The 17,395-nt window shown below is 35.6% G+C and overlaps 1 protein-coding gene across 3 annotated transcripts in view; it reads right to left on the bottom strand.

Annotated features, from left to right (window-relative positions):
* Positions 1–17,395, bottom strand: part of lingo1a (leucine rich repeat and Ig domain containing 1a) — a 516,838-nt gene that overhangs the window by 220,226 nt on the left and 279,217 nt on the right. For all 3 annotated transcript variants that reach the window (XM_088641269.1, XM_088641268.1, XM_088641272.1), the window contains one exon: positions 16,083–16,132. The gene's annotated coding sequence lies outside the window, so the exon portion shown is untranslated. The remainder of the gene's footprint in view (positions 1–16,082; positions 16,133–17,395) is intronic.

Here is a 17,395-nt window from a genome sequence, read left to right as displayed (position 1 = left end):
AAAATTAAAGGCTCGAATGCTGTACATGAGAGGTTAAGCTCCCCCTGGCGGTTTTACAAGGCGACGCCGGATAGCTAGTCACGTGACACACGTGATACCGCGTGATACCCCGGTGGGCGTGTCGCGGTATGCCGGGAAATACCTCACCCATTTTGAATGGCTGCATCTGTAGGTTGTCACAATCAGCAGAAACTCCACAAAAAAGAACATATACATAAATTTAGAACATACATTTATACATTTTCTCTGCTCCTAGCAATGCCGATTTTTTAATTAACAAGGGAGTTTATTGTCATGAATTTGTGGTTTAAAATCAAGATGACACATCTTATGTGTCAAAATGCCCCTGGGTCAATGCAAGCTCTCAGATTTTTATTTTGAAATATTAGAAAGTCCCAGCATAGATACAATCACTTACACTTAAATGTGCCATTACATTATTTAAAGCAAAAGTGTCAAATGTACTTATACATTCCTAGAAAGATACTGTAGCTTATCAGTTGAATTTGTAGTCAACTGATGACTAAGAGGGGATTCAGATAGGCTTAGATGTGCAAAATTCACATTCTGTAGTGCTGCACTTGACAAAGCATATTAAGAAATGTAATTGTTAATGCTGTGAACTCTTGTTAATGTAACTATTACCGCTTTGAATGCACAAAAGGACTATGCATTATTGGTGGTAATATATTCTATAATGTAAAACCATAAGCAGAAGCCTTCTGCTTCAGTAACATGGCCCTTGAGGCTGGTGGAAAAGGAGATAATGTCTATTTTTATCCTTTATCCGATGGGTGACAGGCAGAAAACATGGCCAATTTTCCTTCTTGTGCAATGTAAAGGGTGCTAAGAAATGGAAGAGTTATGTGCATATCAAATATGTCCCCAGTAGAAGAATGTCCACACACATACATATTGAACATCATATATTTAGCCAAAATAATAAATAATCTTAGTTATACTATATTACCCAAATAAATATGACTTCCTAAATAATAGAATTATGACGATTTTCTTTTTTTATTTGTAGAATATGTCGTTTTCAGTAATTACAGTGCCTTGCAAAAGTATTCAGACCCTTCCTACAATGTCCCATTTTGAATTTTGTGATAATATGTATTTTCACATGCAATTTTCTCATTTTATTTAATTGAAATTATTAACTGAAGATACATGATCATCATCAATACACAATTAGATAAATATACTGAACTCAAATGCTTACCTTCGCGTGCATCTCAAGTATTCCTCCTCCGCCCTATCTCCTATTTTCCTATTTTCGTTTCCTAGTTTCATATTTTTCTTCCAGCTATGCTTTGGTACCCTTTGTCTGAATGGGATTCGAGCCTCTCCATCCTATGGACAGCTATTTATTTACCAAAGAGTTTTATAATAATTCCTTACACTTACTGTATATTGTAGTGCTTTTCTGGATACTCTACTCAAAGCACTTTACAGGTAATTAGGACTCCTCCACCAACACCAATGTGCAGCACCAACCTGAATGAGCAACAGCAGCTATAGTGCACCAGTACACTCACCACATATCAGCTATCAGTGGTGAGGACAACACACTGATTAAGCCAATTTAGAGATATAAATTATTAGGAGCCCATGATTTTTAAAGCCCAATGGGAAATTTGGCCATGACACCGGGGTAACATATATATTCTTTTTGAGAAACCCCCTGGGATTTTTAATGACCACAAAGATCAGGACCTCAGTATTACTTCTCATCAAAAGATTGTGGCTTTTAACAGTATAGTGTCCCCATCACATTAGGATCCACACAGACTGCAGGGTGAGTGCCCTCTACGGGCCCCACTAACACCTCTTCCAGCAGAAAGCTTTCTCAGGAAGTCTCCCATCCAGGTACCAACAAAACTCACGCTTGCTTAGCTTCAGTGGGTTGTCAGTTTTAAGTTGCAGGGTTATATACAGTAGCTGCAGACTAAGCCAAATGTATCTCACCAAGTATTCCAAACATTCACAAAATAAAGAATTATTGGATGTTGTTGTCATTAGTGAATTAATTTAAATAAAAATATAAAGGTGTCCTATCCATTTCTGAAAGGTAGTTATTCTGTACATTACAAATTGAAGCCACTGAAAGTATTGTAACAGCAACAATATAATATCAAAGGCATATGCATCATTCAAGTTCAAGAAACAGCACAGGTTCAAGAGAAAGGGTAATTCTATCTCAGCTATTTCATATTGGCTATCTCAAGTAGGTTCTTTCAAAAGGAAAAAAGAGAAATGGTGTTACTCCAAGAAAACAAATAATTTCAGACTAAATGCTTAGTCTGTCCATATTTGACTTTATTATCAAAACAGAAGTATCTAATGCTGTGGGAGTACAAAATGGGAATGCTTAAGTTGCTAACTGTAAAACAGTTTATGAACATTTTAATAAATTACTAATTTTATGAAAGTATACATTCTTTGTAGACATCAGCATTCTAGAGAGAAACTTGTGAGTAAAAACCAAACAACAAAAACAAACACAAAAAACTCTGAACATCCATTCCCACTTCCAGAGAAGGTCGCAGTGGACGAAGCTCCAAATTGAAAAAGTAATGATTTATGACACTCAGAGCTATGCGACTCTTATTGCTGTGAGTCACCTAAAATGAAAGCAATAGAAAAAAAGTCTAAAGCCAAGAGGAGTTCATTTTCCAGGAGACTGCTTTGGATGACTCATTGATTGTCAGTTTATGTACCAATCCTGGTACTAGTAAATCTTGTGCAATAACTGCTCTGGCTAAAGTGTTTTTCCTTAACTTATTTATATATACATTTAGTGGCTACTTCAGCCTCTCCCCAAACACAAACACAACTAGCATTTCGTAAAATCACATCACCAAATGGGCTACCTATGTGAAAGCTGTACAACTGTATAATTTTTCTCGAGATATGTATAGTCTAATTTAAATACTGTACAAATACATTATTTGTATTATTTTTTAGAATTTTAATTCTAATAATTTAATAAGAAAATGTGCTGCTGAGTCCCAGTGTTTTAAAGCTTTACTAACAAAATATTATTTTGACCTTGATTAAATTTCTAAAACAAGGTGGAATGTGTATATACTGTAAAATATATACTATATTATATAATATACAATATATTTTCTATGTATATAGAAATATATTCTTGAGAAATATATCTACCATGCTTATAGAATATACTCATTTTTATACAGTTTTTGAGTTATTTCTTTCCCTTTTTTACATATCAAAATTAGTGCACTTGATCCTATTTTTTTTCTGCAATACGTCATAGTCCTGCAAAATTCTTCATTTCAAATTGACTGTTAGCTGACATAATCATTCTCAGATATATTCTGTATTGCCATTTTAGATAAGCACAGTATTAAAAAGATACTGTACAATGTATCTGACTGATTGCTGTATAAAAACATTTACTGTATAACCGATTATGCAATGGAAAAATGTTTTTTTATGATTTTAGAAAGGAAATACTGTTCAGGCTCATGAAAAAACAGCTTAATCTGTTAATCTGTGCTGTTACACTGCCAAATAAAAGACTCCACTTGAGCTTTATTTGAATCCATTTAACATTTCTTCTAGGCGTAGAGCTCTTTTTAACTTAAAGAAGACAGAAAACATGTTGGATTCCTAAGTACATGGGCCTGGAGTTTGGAACCACTGCTTTAATTAAATACCACAGAATTGATCTTATGCAGACACATTTCACAAACTTCAGACCAAGACCTAGTTTCCACACGTTTTATGCTACATCTAACAGTTGATGATAAATACATCCTACATAAAAATGGAAATTTTTGACTATTTGGTAGTGACAATTTGTCTTAGGTTTCATGTCACATACAGTAATAATCATAACCTAATACTAGAGGTTTATCAGAACATCAACAGCTGAACAACAGTGGTGTTATATTAACTTAAATTTCTTTTCCAGTCTTCAAAAGATGCATCTGTGAAAAACATTAACTTACAACATATAAAATGCTATGGATTTAACCATGTGTCCAAAGTGTCCAAAACAATTCCAGTAGTGTTACTGAGTTATATAAGTGTGTTGTATATTTGGTCACAATATTTGAATTCAAGCAAGTACAACCTAGGACTCAGCAAATTTCACCCAATCCAAAAAATGTTCTTTTGTGCCAACTTTTGTGCCAACATTGCTGAGGGAGGCTGGCCACCAGCCTTTCCTGTTCCATACTGCATTTCTCAAAGACCTCCATGCTGGTGGGGAAATTCATTAGATCAAAAGGGCCTTCCACATCTGATTGAGAAGCATTACGTTGTTCTGGGATACTTGATGAGGCAGTACAGATGAAGCCATCTAGAATGCAAGTCAAAATGTGTTTCATTGGAAAGCAAACTGCTGTATACCACAGTCCTGTCCAGCATACCAAATACAGCCTTTTATTGCTCAAATATTGATAGATAACACTTGTTTTACATTAGATCTTATAAAAAATGGTAACCTCGTTTAATCTGTTTTTTCTAAGTCTAATAATCACATTGAAAGCTCTTGCATTAGACCCATAGTGATGTGACTATGCGATTAAAAAACAAAAATTTTAATAGAATATATATTTAAAACCATCTGCTGTGATACAAAAGGCTGTCGTTCATTTATATAATGTGCTATAGTCTTTGTTTATCTGTTTCATATAATTAATATAATTACATTACATTCATATTCTCAGATACAAGTAAATACATAATTAGTATCATGAACTAAACATCAAACATTGGTTGGAATAATAGTTAAACTCTCAAGAATTATATTGTGAATAAAGACGTTTAATACTCAAAGATCTGTTGACCAAATATCCTCGATGAGTTCAAACTTCCCGCTGATAAGATGAAGCTGTCTGGATTGGTCCATGGTCCAATTGGCAGCTGCTTGCTCTGTGCAGGAAGTGTCCCGGGTGCAGAGAGAAGAGAGGGTTGTTCCTAGCATTAAATCTCAGGCAGCTCTTCCAAAAGTTAGGATCTCTGAACTTCTGTCTTGAAGTAATAGTGTCTTCACAATTGTCTTCTTGGGTCTGACCACTAGGTACGCAGGTGGGAGAAGTTGGTTTGTCCTGGCTGTAACTTGATATTGAATATGTTTGGATATTCAGAATGTCGACAAAAAGAGTCCAACTGTCTTATTTCATTGATGAGGTGAAAATAAAAGTGAGTTCACAAGCACAATGTTTAATCTGTTTCAGAAAGAATATATTGGGCAGAATTTTGTACTTTACTGACTCACTCCTTCAGCACGGCATATTGGAGAAAAGCTTAAGTCCTGACTTGGACTAATTGTAGTAATATGGTTGGAAAAGTCTAATTGCAAGTCTAGTTGGAGAGAGAAAAGGAGATAGTAAGTTAATCAATAAAAATGAGTTGGGTTCTTCCTTTTAAGGTAAAGGATCACAAGCTGGTGATTTGCTGAGATTCTATCAGGTTTTGTCCTGGTTCCCACCCTGTAGATCCCTTAATAGTGGATCTTTCATTGGAAGATGAACAGTGACCTTGGACACATGGTCTTGGTTAAGAAACAGACTACAGACATTATGGAACCCATCTGTGCTACACATTCCTCTGCATTTTGAGAGAGGCACCAAGCTGCCTGGTCAAGGCAGCACAAAGATTATTAGAAATCTGTAATAAAACTTAATTCTAATTAAAAATAATAGGCCTTGCCACTACAGACAACTACATATGGTACCTTGAAATGCAGTACAGTCATATTCATGTACTGAAAGCCTGCTTCTTTATTAATCCACTTAATATGGAATTATGTAAAAAAAAGGAATTTTTCATTTAAAACTTTTAAAGGCTAAAAATAAAAATAACCAGTATATTATTAACAAAACTAACAATATAATGTATTAATATAATTTAATATTTATATTGTTATGACATGGCTGGTGATTATTCAGAACCCAAGTGCAAGAGACCTGAGAGTGGTGGAACACCCAAGGAGACCCTACTGACTGAGGGCTTGAGCACTACAGGACGGAGTGAAAGTAAAAGAAAACCGGAAACCGAGGAAGTTATAATATGATAAATTGATTACTGGTAGACAGAGCTAAATCAGTTCAGGTTGGTCAGTAATGGAAAAGAAAAACTCAAAACTAAGCCGAAGCAAGAATTGCCCCAGCTGGTGAGGTGTGACAGTCTGGGAGATGCCAGCTCTCTGCATCCCTGGTGACTAAAGAGACAGGCTGGCAAGGCAAAGCGCCATCCCCAAACTGCTCATCCCAGCCCACCGACCAGTATCTGGGACCCTCAGCTCCAGGATGGAACTGACCACCAAGGCCCCAGAAGAAAAGGGTCCGCATGGTTCTAGGAGACAGCTCTCCAAGCAGCCAGGGATGCAGGCAGGCCAGCCCACAGGCCAACAAACTGGGAAAAAAGGAGTCTCTTCAGAGCACAGCTGTCCTTTGCACCATAGGCTTCACTGAGAGGAAGGATTTCACAGAAACTGGCAAGGCAGGAAAACCGCACTCAGTAGTCCATTGATTGTCCAGTGACTCAAGCGACATGTCCTTATGGGGGTCTCCTCTGAGACCAGGCCAGGAGTGCACTTTCAGCTCGGTCTCCCAAGTTCAACTCTCTGATGGAAGCACCCGGGTGTGAACAGAATCGGATACACAAGCTCCCTTTGCACTAACTGGGGGAGACATATGCGATGGATGGGGGTACTGTAACAGGCCCACCCTCAGTTTCCTCTCAATGCTCAGAGCCCAAGGTCAGCACAGCTACAGGGAGCATTCCCTGTCATGCGTGCAAACTAGAAATTCTCAGGGAGCTCAGGCTAAAGGAGTGATGCTTTCCAGGCATCAGAGCAGAAACAGGATGCCTGGCTCTCTAAGAAGAAACAGAAGGGTTCGCTGGGATGTTGGAAGGAGACTGGGATAAAAGAAAGAAATGTAAAATTACCTGGACAAACAAACAGGAAAACAAAAGACCCCTGAGTCAGGAAAAGAAGCTGCCTCAAAGAGAAGCCAAAAAAGAAAGAGGACAATGAAAAACGAAATTACTAGTGCAGAACTCTACAGAACTAAAATGGGGCTGCTAGGCAGAGGTAAAAATGGCTGCACAGGGAGAATCCTGGGGTCCTGGATGACAGAAGCGGCCTACTGAATGTGGGACAGAACCACAGGAGAAGGAGGTCTGCGAAAAAGAGTCCAGGGTTCCAGGGTAGAGGCCAGGAGCCTCTGTGCAGACAGATAAAGAAGCTGGAACGGAGAGTTGCAGTGCAGAGTGACGTGACGTTCTGTACTGGAGTCAAGGCAGACTGGAACTGAGTGCTGCAGTGCAGAATGACATGAAATCCTGAACTGGAGTCAGAGCAGACTGCTTCAGCAGCAACAGGCGAAAGTGGTCTTCATAGAGCCCGAGGATCTCAACCCTGTTGAGTCTTTTGACAGCCTTTTGACAGGAATTGGGCAGCATCAGCTTGCCTCAGCATTAGAGTGGAATCCTGTTGCCGATCCCTGAGGGAGGACGGGTATTTGACATCGGGGCAGAATCCTGTTGTGAAGAACAAAGGAAAGGGGGGCAAATGGGCTTCGCATTACAGGGTGACATGACCACCCAGAAAAGCCACTGAGGCATCTGCAAGACGAACAGGTGATGAGGAAAACATAGTGCAACCGGATCAAAGTGGAAAAAAACCAACAACAAAGCACCATTGATTATCTGTTTATAAACATTTTAATTTTAATTGTGACTTTTGTGAGTAAAAGGTAGTGGCATAATGTTTTTGTGATATTATATTTTATATATGTTTAATCTTAGTTCCTTTTAAATAAAAAATAAAGTTAAAATAGAAATTGGTAAAGGGACTTAGGAAGTTTCGTATATCCACAAATTGGTATATGCTGTAATAATCCAAACACATTTCTAAATTATGTGCTGCGTAGTATGTCTGTAATGGAGGTGACAACAAATACTGTAATCAGTCATGATAATAGCAAATAATACAACTTGGTTTTCCTGTTAAGATGCACGAACTGGCTTTTTTCTGTACATTTGAAACCATGTTATGATAAGACAAAAAGCATTTTGAATAAATATTGTCAACTGTTACAAAATGTACTTCAATTGTAGAAACACCCAGCAGCCTGAAGAGAAAGTATTTGCATTAATTTCCCTGCTCCCACTCAAAATGATGCCAGCAATTGGCAGAAAGCTGTTTGGTGTTCAATTGCATAAAAGGTGTCTTTATCATGTAAATCAACCTAGAAACTGGTTATTCTAATGGTCCATTGTTATTTTTTATCAATGGGAAAACAGGAACAAATGTTATGGTACCACTTGTAAAAAAAGCTTCTTTAAGATACTCAAAACTATTCTAACACTTATTTAATTTATATAAACACTTATTTTAAAATACTTCCTTACGTGTCTGTTTGGCAAAATCAGTATCATTAATTGTAATAGGTTGGGAAAGTTAAATTAAGATAAGCAGAAAGATCATTAAGCAAAACAAATAAACCTAAAGGCCCTCTACAACAAGAGTTCTATATAAGGCCAAGAACATTACGGACACCCACTCCAGTGTGAATTTACACTACTCCCGTCTGGGAAACGCCTCTGTGACATTGTACATCCTTACAATTCTGATTCTGATTCAGGCAATCATTTTCTGAATTGTAAACATTGTTAACCTTTTTGAAATTAAAAAGTAAATGAAAACTGGTCAATTAGTCATGTTTGAAGATATTACAAAATTAGGAGGCTTAGCAAACACTCTAGAAACAGAAAATAAAATTCAGAAAGATTTAGATAAAATTTGTATCGGGGCAAACAGCTGGCAGGTGGTGTTTAATGTACTGTAGATAAAGAGCAGGGTTTTGCATACAAGTAGTAAAATTGTGAACTGTACAGTAAATACAAAATAGGAGATGCAGAGCCAGAAGAGGATACTTATGAAAAAGATTGATTTTTTTTATTGACTCATTATTTACATCTTCAACACAGTTTAGAGAATCGGATAAAAGGCAAACAAAATGCTAGGATATATATTTAATAGCACAAGATTTATGTCAAAGGCTGTTTTTTGATCACCAGGTTATAGACATTAAAGACATTGTTGTTCTGGAATCAGTCCAATGAAGGACAATCAGATACATTCCAGGATTTGGGGAATTTCCTGTCAGGTCAGGTCCTAATAGTGGTATAGATGGAAATATTTTAATCTTTTTGCCTATGAAAATACTGTATATTCTCCTTGGCTCACTCAGTCTGAATGGGGTTTGAGCCTCCTCGTCCTATGACCATTAACCAAGTAGGCTAAGCCAAACTTTTCCCGCTGAGTATTCCAAACATTTACAAAGCATTCAATCCTTGGATATTGTTGTTCCTAGTGAAATCAGAAAACAGTCAAATTATTTTGGGGCAGTGATTTTAAATGCTGGTGCAAAATTCTTGGAGTTGTTTTTAAGTAAACAATACTGAAATACAGTACATAAATGTATAAAACTACAGTATACCAGTTTAAAAGAATACTTAAGTATGTTTAGTCACAGTATGCATACTCACGTTCCACCAATCTATATTTTTTCCAGTTCCGTAAAGATTCAATGTGTAACAGAGATTCTCTTTAAGAAGCAGAGATTTCTTTTTTGAAATGTTTTTTGATTTATTATATGATTTTTGTGTGTTTTGTCTAAGTTTTTGGTCAGCATTATTATTCATATCATTTTTATTTTGAAACACTTCTGGTTCGTTTGGTTTCACTTCCTCTGCAAACTACTGTAACATGTAACTGTAATTATTTGTTGTTTATGTATAATGTTTATATCCTGTATATATTATAGTATATATACACTGTACACAGTGTATAGTGTTTCTTTGCATTGAATGGAAAATGAAACTTATAGTTTTTAATTTAGCTCGTGGCACTAAGTACATGAACTAAGAAACTACATATCCCACTGTCCTACACATTCAGTCATCCAAAGGCACACACCACTGTAATAATGTGTAATGTATGTGGGAAGAAAAGCTGTCATTGTAAAAACATTAAAACTGTACCTGTTTAGTAATACTTTAAACTCAACAACATTACTGATACAACACACATGTAGGACTCATACAATTAGGTGATAAACAGTACAATCACAATTATATTTGTCATTGCATTAACAAATAAGGTTTATTTCGCCACTGACATACAGATAATACAGTAATTAATTCATAAAACAAAATTGCGGGTTTTGTTAATTAATTTTGGGTTTATTATTGCACACTGTATATAAAACCAGTAATTTTAGAAATACTGTTACCAATACAATTGAATAACCCCATTCATGATGTGATCTTGACAAGTGAACATTCTAGAGACTATTTACTTAATTGAGTCATCTGGATTATAACAATAATTTTTGTGTGGCATTTCTTAGTTTTACATATTTAAAATAATTTATTATTATATATGTATAATAATAAATTAAATAATTATGTTTAAGTTTTTTTTTTACATGTATACTCAATCTCTTCTGACAGCACACCAGTTTGCAGCAGTGGTTTGGAAATTGAAGTCTTTACTGCATCACTGGGCAGTGTTACAGGGTAAAGCAGTCCTACATTTGACAATTGGGGATAAATAACAAGGTGCTGCACGTCACCTTTGTACACTGCCATATCTACCGCTGCATAACTACAGACACCTCATGCATTCCAGATGGCAGCATCTACACTTACAAGTGAAATTTCTTTTTGGGTGTGATAGACATTATTAACATACATCTAAACTGGAGGTACATGGAATGCAATTAACTCACCAGTCAAGGAACTTACTATTTCTATCTAGACATAAATGAGCTCTGCAATTGATTATACTTTTTGACTCCAAAGCTGTTTTTTTCCAGTGGTACACAATGCTGAGATAGTGATAGAAGTGATTAGATAGTGATTAGATCACCTTGGCAATTTTTAGAGTTTTGCACTAATTGATAAATCGTCACACACCCTTTACTTTTTTTATCACATTTTAAGAAAATTAGATGTAGTTTCAAGCTACATAACAACTGCTCTGATCAACGGCACGTGCATTCCTCAGGCACAGTTAAAGGCAGTTAAAGATTTTACTGCACTTACAGCCAAAACATCATAAATCTGAAATGGAAACCAACATACTGTAGCTGTCCAAGAACTTCAACAGTTCCCTCATTTTAATCTCCTTCCCATGATTATGCTGACCTTATTGTCCTTTTAGAGAACTTCCAGGGCTCTTAAACCCAGAAACACACAAGAAGCCAAGATTATCCTCAAACTAAGATCCCACATTCTAACAGCTTTCAAAGATAGTATAATGTCTTTTTAAAACCTCTCAATTCATTTACAGATTTAAACTTTTCAGGCTTTTTCTGGAAGCTATCCTGCACATTTCCATTTTTTTAAACATTCTTTGTCACCTGCTGTGCCAATTCTCACATTTCCTTTTTTCATTCTGTTCTGCTTCATATCCCACCAACTTTCTCTTTGCTTCAGCATGGTCCTTTACTTGTTCTTTTTCTAGGATATGCACAACAACTCACTTTTTTTCTGAGGCTTCTGCATAAGAAAATACACCTGGTAGTTGGCCACATTATAAAATGCAGATAAACTCTACATTTATACAGTGCAGGCTTTCAGTGTCGTCAGGGAAAATGTACTGTATGGTGTCTCTGTAATGACCTTCATTTACTTTGTCTTTGTCCTGAAGAGGTGTGAAATAAAAACAATGGTTCAGGATACGAACCTTTGGCACTGATGGCATCCCTTTCTGAATTGTATTGAGCTTTTTGGCCCCTGTTGCGCCCCCTACTGCTCAAAATGATACATACTTCAATAGAAAGATACATTAACATGTAATACCGTATATGAATATAATAGTTATATCAATTTTATTGTACAACATCAATCCTATACTTAGTTTCCACTATTATCCTATTTGTTTGCTTTGCTGTGATTCCAAGTTGAATACTAAGGTACTTAGTCTTGGCTGGAGGCCTGTATGACCAAATTAATTCACCACAATCATTAGGCTGAATTAAAAAGCATTATGTGCTTATTATATTATTTAGAATATTCACAGTCTCCTCATGCTGTGCTTTTTTGTTGTTGGAGACCAAGAAAGATTTTGACGAGCGTGAGGATATCTGTAGTCAGTTTTAGAATGTATGGGTTTTAGATCAGATGCCATTGATATTGTTACAAAGATTTAGTATATACCTACCCTTAACCACCATTCTTGTGTTAACATGTATGAGTATTATTATCATTTTGAAATTTCAAAGTTAGGGAACCCCACTTTTACTTCTTCTGGTTACCTGGTTTTTGGAACTACTAGCTCAAGCTAGTATCAGTTTTCTATTTCTAACCCTTTTTACATTACCAATAATCAATATTGCAATTCACCCTGGCAATGGTATTTTGCCATATGCAGATAATGTTGCCCAAACCTTACTTTATCTGCTAGCTATTTTTATAAATAGTAACTGTGTTCTATCAGGGCATTAAACCATTTTAATCAAATAAGCATTATTGTCTTTACATTTTGCAATAAAAAACAATGGCATACCTAAAATTGGGCGAATGGTCAAACATAAGATACCTTAGTATTGGCATTTACTGTTGGTACACACTATCACAAAAAACAGTTACATTTAAAAAAAAAGTAGATTTACAGGTTGCTGCATGCTCAAATCACAGCAGAAAAAATGTATATCCTTCCTTACTCATATTTTTTTCTAGGATTCCTCTTTTCTACTTTACTGTATTGGTATAGATTGCATACTAGAATTTCCTAATTCATCTGGAAAGAGAAGCAACCATGTATTAAATTCTGCAGCATGAAAGATCTGTTGGAAGCCTAGCTCTGCCAGACTTCAAATTTTATTTTTAAGCTGTTTTTTCATAATCATTGTCTGTTTGGTTCAGTCCTGAAATTCATGCATCTTGGTGTCTACTTCCAGAAAGTTCAATATTCAAAATTGAATGTATTCTGTCCTTTCTCTTACACAATATACTGTTGATAGAGTTTTCACTTCATAATTGAGCAATATATTATGACTTGGTATTTGACATTATTTGGTTGTTCTAGTTTTGCTCTGTTTTGAGAATTTATAAATAATAGTTCGCAAAAAACAATTACTTCATAAACAGTGTGTAACTGCTGAATTACTGGCACTTTCAACATACTGTAGCGGTTTGCAGGCCCAGGTCAGGACTCACAGGACACTGAGACTATGAGAGGAGGGGAATTGGATGATCTGTAATACTTGTATGTATGAGATTGCACAAAGGACACTTCTTTGAGGAAGTTAAGACACTGCTTCTGGGGGCAGGAATTGTGGCATTTGGCTTCTGCTAGAAAACACCCCTCATTATATCTTTTGCCAACTCCCACTGAAAGGGTCCATAAACACGAGGAACCACTCTTGGGGTCTTAGGAGAATTGTTAGGGTGACCTGGTCACTGATGTACATTCTGTTTCTGTGGTGTCAAGAGCAAGTAAAGCACTGCTAACTTTACTGTATGTTGCCTGAAACATTCTGAAAACTCATTGAAAAAAAAATAGTGTGTTTATTTAACTTGTCTTAAAATGAATTATTTCTAATGAAGGTAGCTTTTAAATGACATCATGTGTGATACTACTCCAGGGAGGCATAGTGACGCAGTGCTTATCTGGGTGTTGTTTGTATGTTCTCCCAGTGTTCTTGTGTGTATTCCTCTGGGTATTCTGGTTTCCTACCACAGTCCAAAGACATACTGGTAGGTTAATTGGCTTCTGGGAAAACTGGCCCTAGTGTGAGTATGTGTGTGTCACTACCCTGTGAAGGCCTGGTGTCCTCTCCCGGGTTTATCCTGCCTTGCACCCATTGCTTGCTGGGATGAGCTGGATGGATGATACTACTCCAAACACAAAATTCTGTTTCACATGCAAGTTACTGTAACAACATAAGGATGCAGCTAGATTAGCAAACATTGCTGCTCTTTTTAAGATATAAACTATAAAAAGAATGCCCAATGAATGGAAAGGGCTTCAGCTCCCAATGAGGAGGGAGAAAACAAAGTTAGCGAATAGATTAATATTCAACTTTTAATTCAAGACTGGTGCCTTGGGTGTTTTATTTTTCCTGTTCTGTTTGACTTATTCCCAGTGATCCACTGCTAAAGGAACTCTCTGTACTGTGAGGATTGCTTAACATAAACTGTACTGTTTTTTGTGGTATCATAGGTCTTTTAACTGTTCTGCTCAATAGTATATACAACATCTGATTCTGCTAAATAAAGATTACTTCAGAGGAACCCAGAATCTCTTAATTATTCTAATGCTAAAGTGCTCTGAAACATACTGTAATCCTTGTTTTAACATACAGTATATTACATGCTTTTAACAACAGCAATACCACCCTGCAGCTTGATCTACCCAGAAGTCAGTTAAGTTAAGAAATACTGGGTCTTGTTAGTACTGCGCCAAGGACCAGTAAGCATTGCTCTTCCCTTTAGACCTGAATTTCCAAATCAACACTCCAATCTGGTGATGAGGGCACTGTATTGGAGGGCGTACTGTCCTTTGGTTTTCTATAAAACAGAGTCCTAACCTGTTTGTCATTAAAGATTATGGCACTTGTAAGAGTAGGGAATGAGGTGAATCCTTCCCGTATATAATGTACATTGGGATTCTTTGCTGTACAGAAAAAACATTGTTTTATTGAATTTACTGTATGCATGTTTCTTTATTTTGTAACATTAAATATGGATCTAGATATTGCTATATAAACATTTTTGAAGGGTTTATTAGCCAATGGCTAGATGTAGAGACATTGATTTAAAAACTCTCTCATTAACAACTAAGGGGAGATTAATGAGTCAGCATAGCTCACTAATGAGATTCATATCAAGGAGTTTGAAAGGTGCAGCAAAATTTGCTTTCAAAAGATTTTTTCCTAAAGCAGCTTCTAATAATTTGATAAAGGAAAACGTTCTGGGAATTATATTTTGTTTTTGCTTGACCTAACTTTGTTTGGTATTCAAGGCAATGATTCACTAGACCCATTGAGCATTATCCGGTACAATTATACTCACAAATACTTTCAATAAGTCAATAATAACAAATTTTGTAGGGTGTTGTATCTAAGATTACACATTAGAATAAGCTTGCTGTATGGTTCTATTTGATCTTTAATTGACATGGCTTGGTCAGGTATTTTACTTACAAATAAACAGCAAATATTAAATTCTGCTGTTTCAGTAAGCTGAAATCTACTGTAATCACAGAATTTATCTTAATTTGACAGACCTTGATGAAGGACAGTCATACTCTATATGACTAAGCCAACACAAAGGCAAAAAGGTCTGCTTTGTGAACTGGAAATATATATATTTTTAATTAAATAATTTGCATTGTACAAGGTCCAAAGATTTCTATTTTGTAAATGTTTCAAGCAATTCCAAATAATATTTTGATTTTGTTTGTCAACAATATACAAAATATTCAATATTCTTGTACAGAACACACAAATATTGGTAGATGAAGTTTAGGAATCAATGCTTTACAAAAAACCAAAACAGAACAACAAAAAAGGCAAAAACTATCACAAAATAATTGCTTAAGATGCCTTCTATTTGTTCAGTTCCAGGAGTGGCAGATTTTTTTAATGTATGGCTTTTTGATTTTTGTCTGAAATGTTTTAAATGTTGTTTGAATGGAAAGATACGGAAAGCAATGCCATCTGAGGCTGACAGAATCTTTAGCTGTTAATTGATTAATTGAATTGATTGTACTGTAATAGTGAAATGTTGTGTTTTATTTCTTCTCTTTTCAGCATGGAATAAACCTATTACTTGTTCCTTTGCAGCCTATGCATGCAGCTACCCACCCGAACTATTATATTCTAAGAGTACAACTCTTCTGATTACCAATGTCAAAATATGTAAAACAACTATTTTTATTTTCCTGGCATTTAGTCAAATGGAAACATCTGACAAATTTCACAAAGGGTACATTATCACCTATACTGCCAAGTTACACATAGATAATGTGTCTTGGACAGAATTAAATTTTTGTGAATATCGTTCTTATCGCTTCTTACCTCTTTTGCAATGTATTCAGATGATCTTACTATTTTTGCTTCATGGGTCTCTGCAGATAAAGAAAAATAAAATTTACGGCTGAGCTACTGACCTCAATATCTCTTATCTAATAATATGTAATAATAACTAGAAGGTCAGATCTACTGTATGTACTTAAAGCTAAAAAGTCACATTACACAAACTCTTCTAAACTGAAAACGCTGTCGCGTTGAATTCTAAGCTATTGTAACATGTTAGTCACCATTGATAAAGCATGTGGAGACATACTGTGCTGTAATATCTGCTAAATGTAGCCTTGATTTGTTGCTGGGTTGGGGCAGTTGAAAACAATACAGTTTTTCTATCCAAGCTTTATAGGATATAACAAAGTACAGTAGCTTGTCTTAAAACGAACACAGAGACTGGACCTACATTAAATGTAGAATGTGGTTTTGATGACCTTGTGTACAAAAGAAAAAAAACTTCATAAAGTCAGTGAAAGTTTTTAATGTATGTTTTTTGTGAATTTGTCATAATTAAAATGCAATACAAGACAATTAATAAGAAAAAATAATTTACTGACTAGAAGATGCAACAATGAGATATTATTTCCATTTAGAAATGGTTAGAATTTCTCTGCCTGTGAAAGGACAGTGACTCAATATTGTTACTTCTGATTCAGACTAAAAATTGAATGTGATACAATAAATAAAGATATGTAAAAATTACATGAATTGTATCCCAATCCAAAAAGTTTTTTGTATCGCTTCTAAAGCTGTGCGTAATTGGGTTTCAGACCAGTAGACTTCATTGACACTTTATGATAGAAAAATGTGCACTCTGAAAAAAACAAAGAGGTTGTGAACATGTTAACTTCTGTTGAGAAAAAGGGTTAAGGTGCCTTAAAATTAAGGATGCATGAATCGTTCACTCTAGGCCCCTGAAGTTTATAAAGTAACACTATACTCTCTAACCTCTAACCACCTTTGACACAAGTGTCTACCTGAACCCTGACACTAATAATAACCGCTGTTTTATGTATCTGAAAAGCACCCTGGAGATACATACAGAGGTTATAAACCTTCACAAATGGTTTCATAAATGAAAACACTAGAAATCATAATTTTTCATGCTATTCAACAGCATTTACCCCATTGACCCACTGTATGTGTGTGATCCCTATATTCCTGTGCTTTCTCATTGATATGTACTGGCAAATTCATTAAGGGATAGTCAACTTGTTTCAAACAACAAGGGCAAAGAAAAATATAACAGTGAACCCATAAACATGTTCTTAAAATTGAATCACAAGTTATTTTTTAATAATGCTCAA

This window comes from Lepisosteus platostomus, chromosome 7, assembly GCF_059453375.1.
Source record: "Lepisosteus platostomus isolate fLepPlt1 chromosome 7, fLepPlt1.hap1, whole genome shotgun sequence".
Taxonomy (NCBI): Eukaryota; Metazoa; Chordata; class Actinopteri; order Semionotiformes; family Lepisosteidae; genus Lepisosteus; species Lepisosteus platostomus.
Note: the sequence above shows the minus strand (reverse complement) of the source record. Positions and strands in the feature narration are given on the sequence as shown.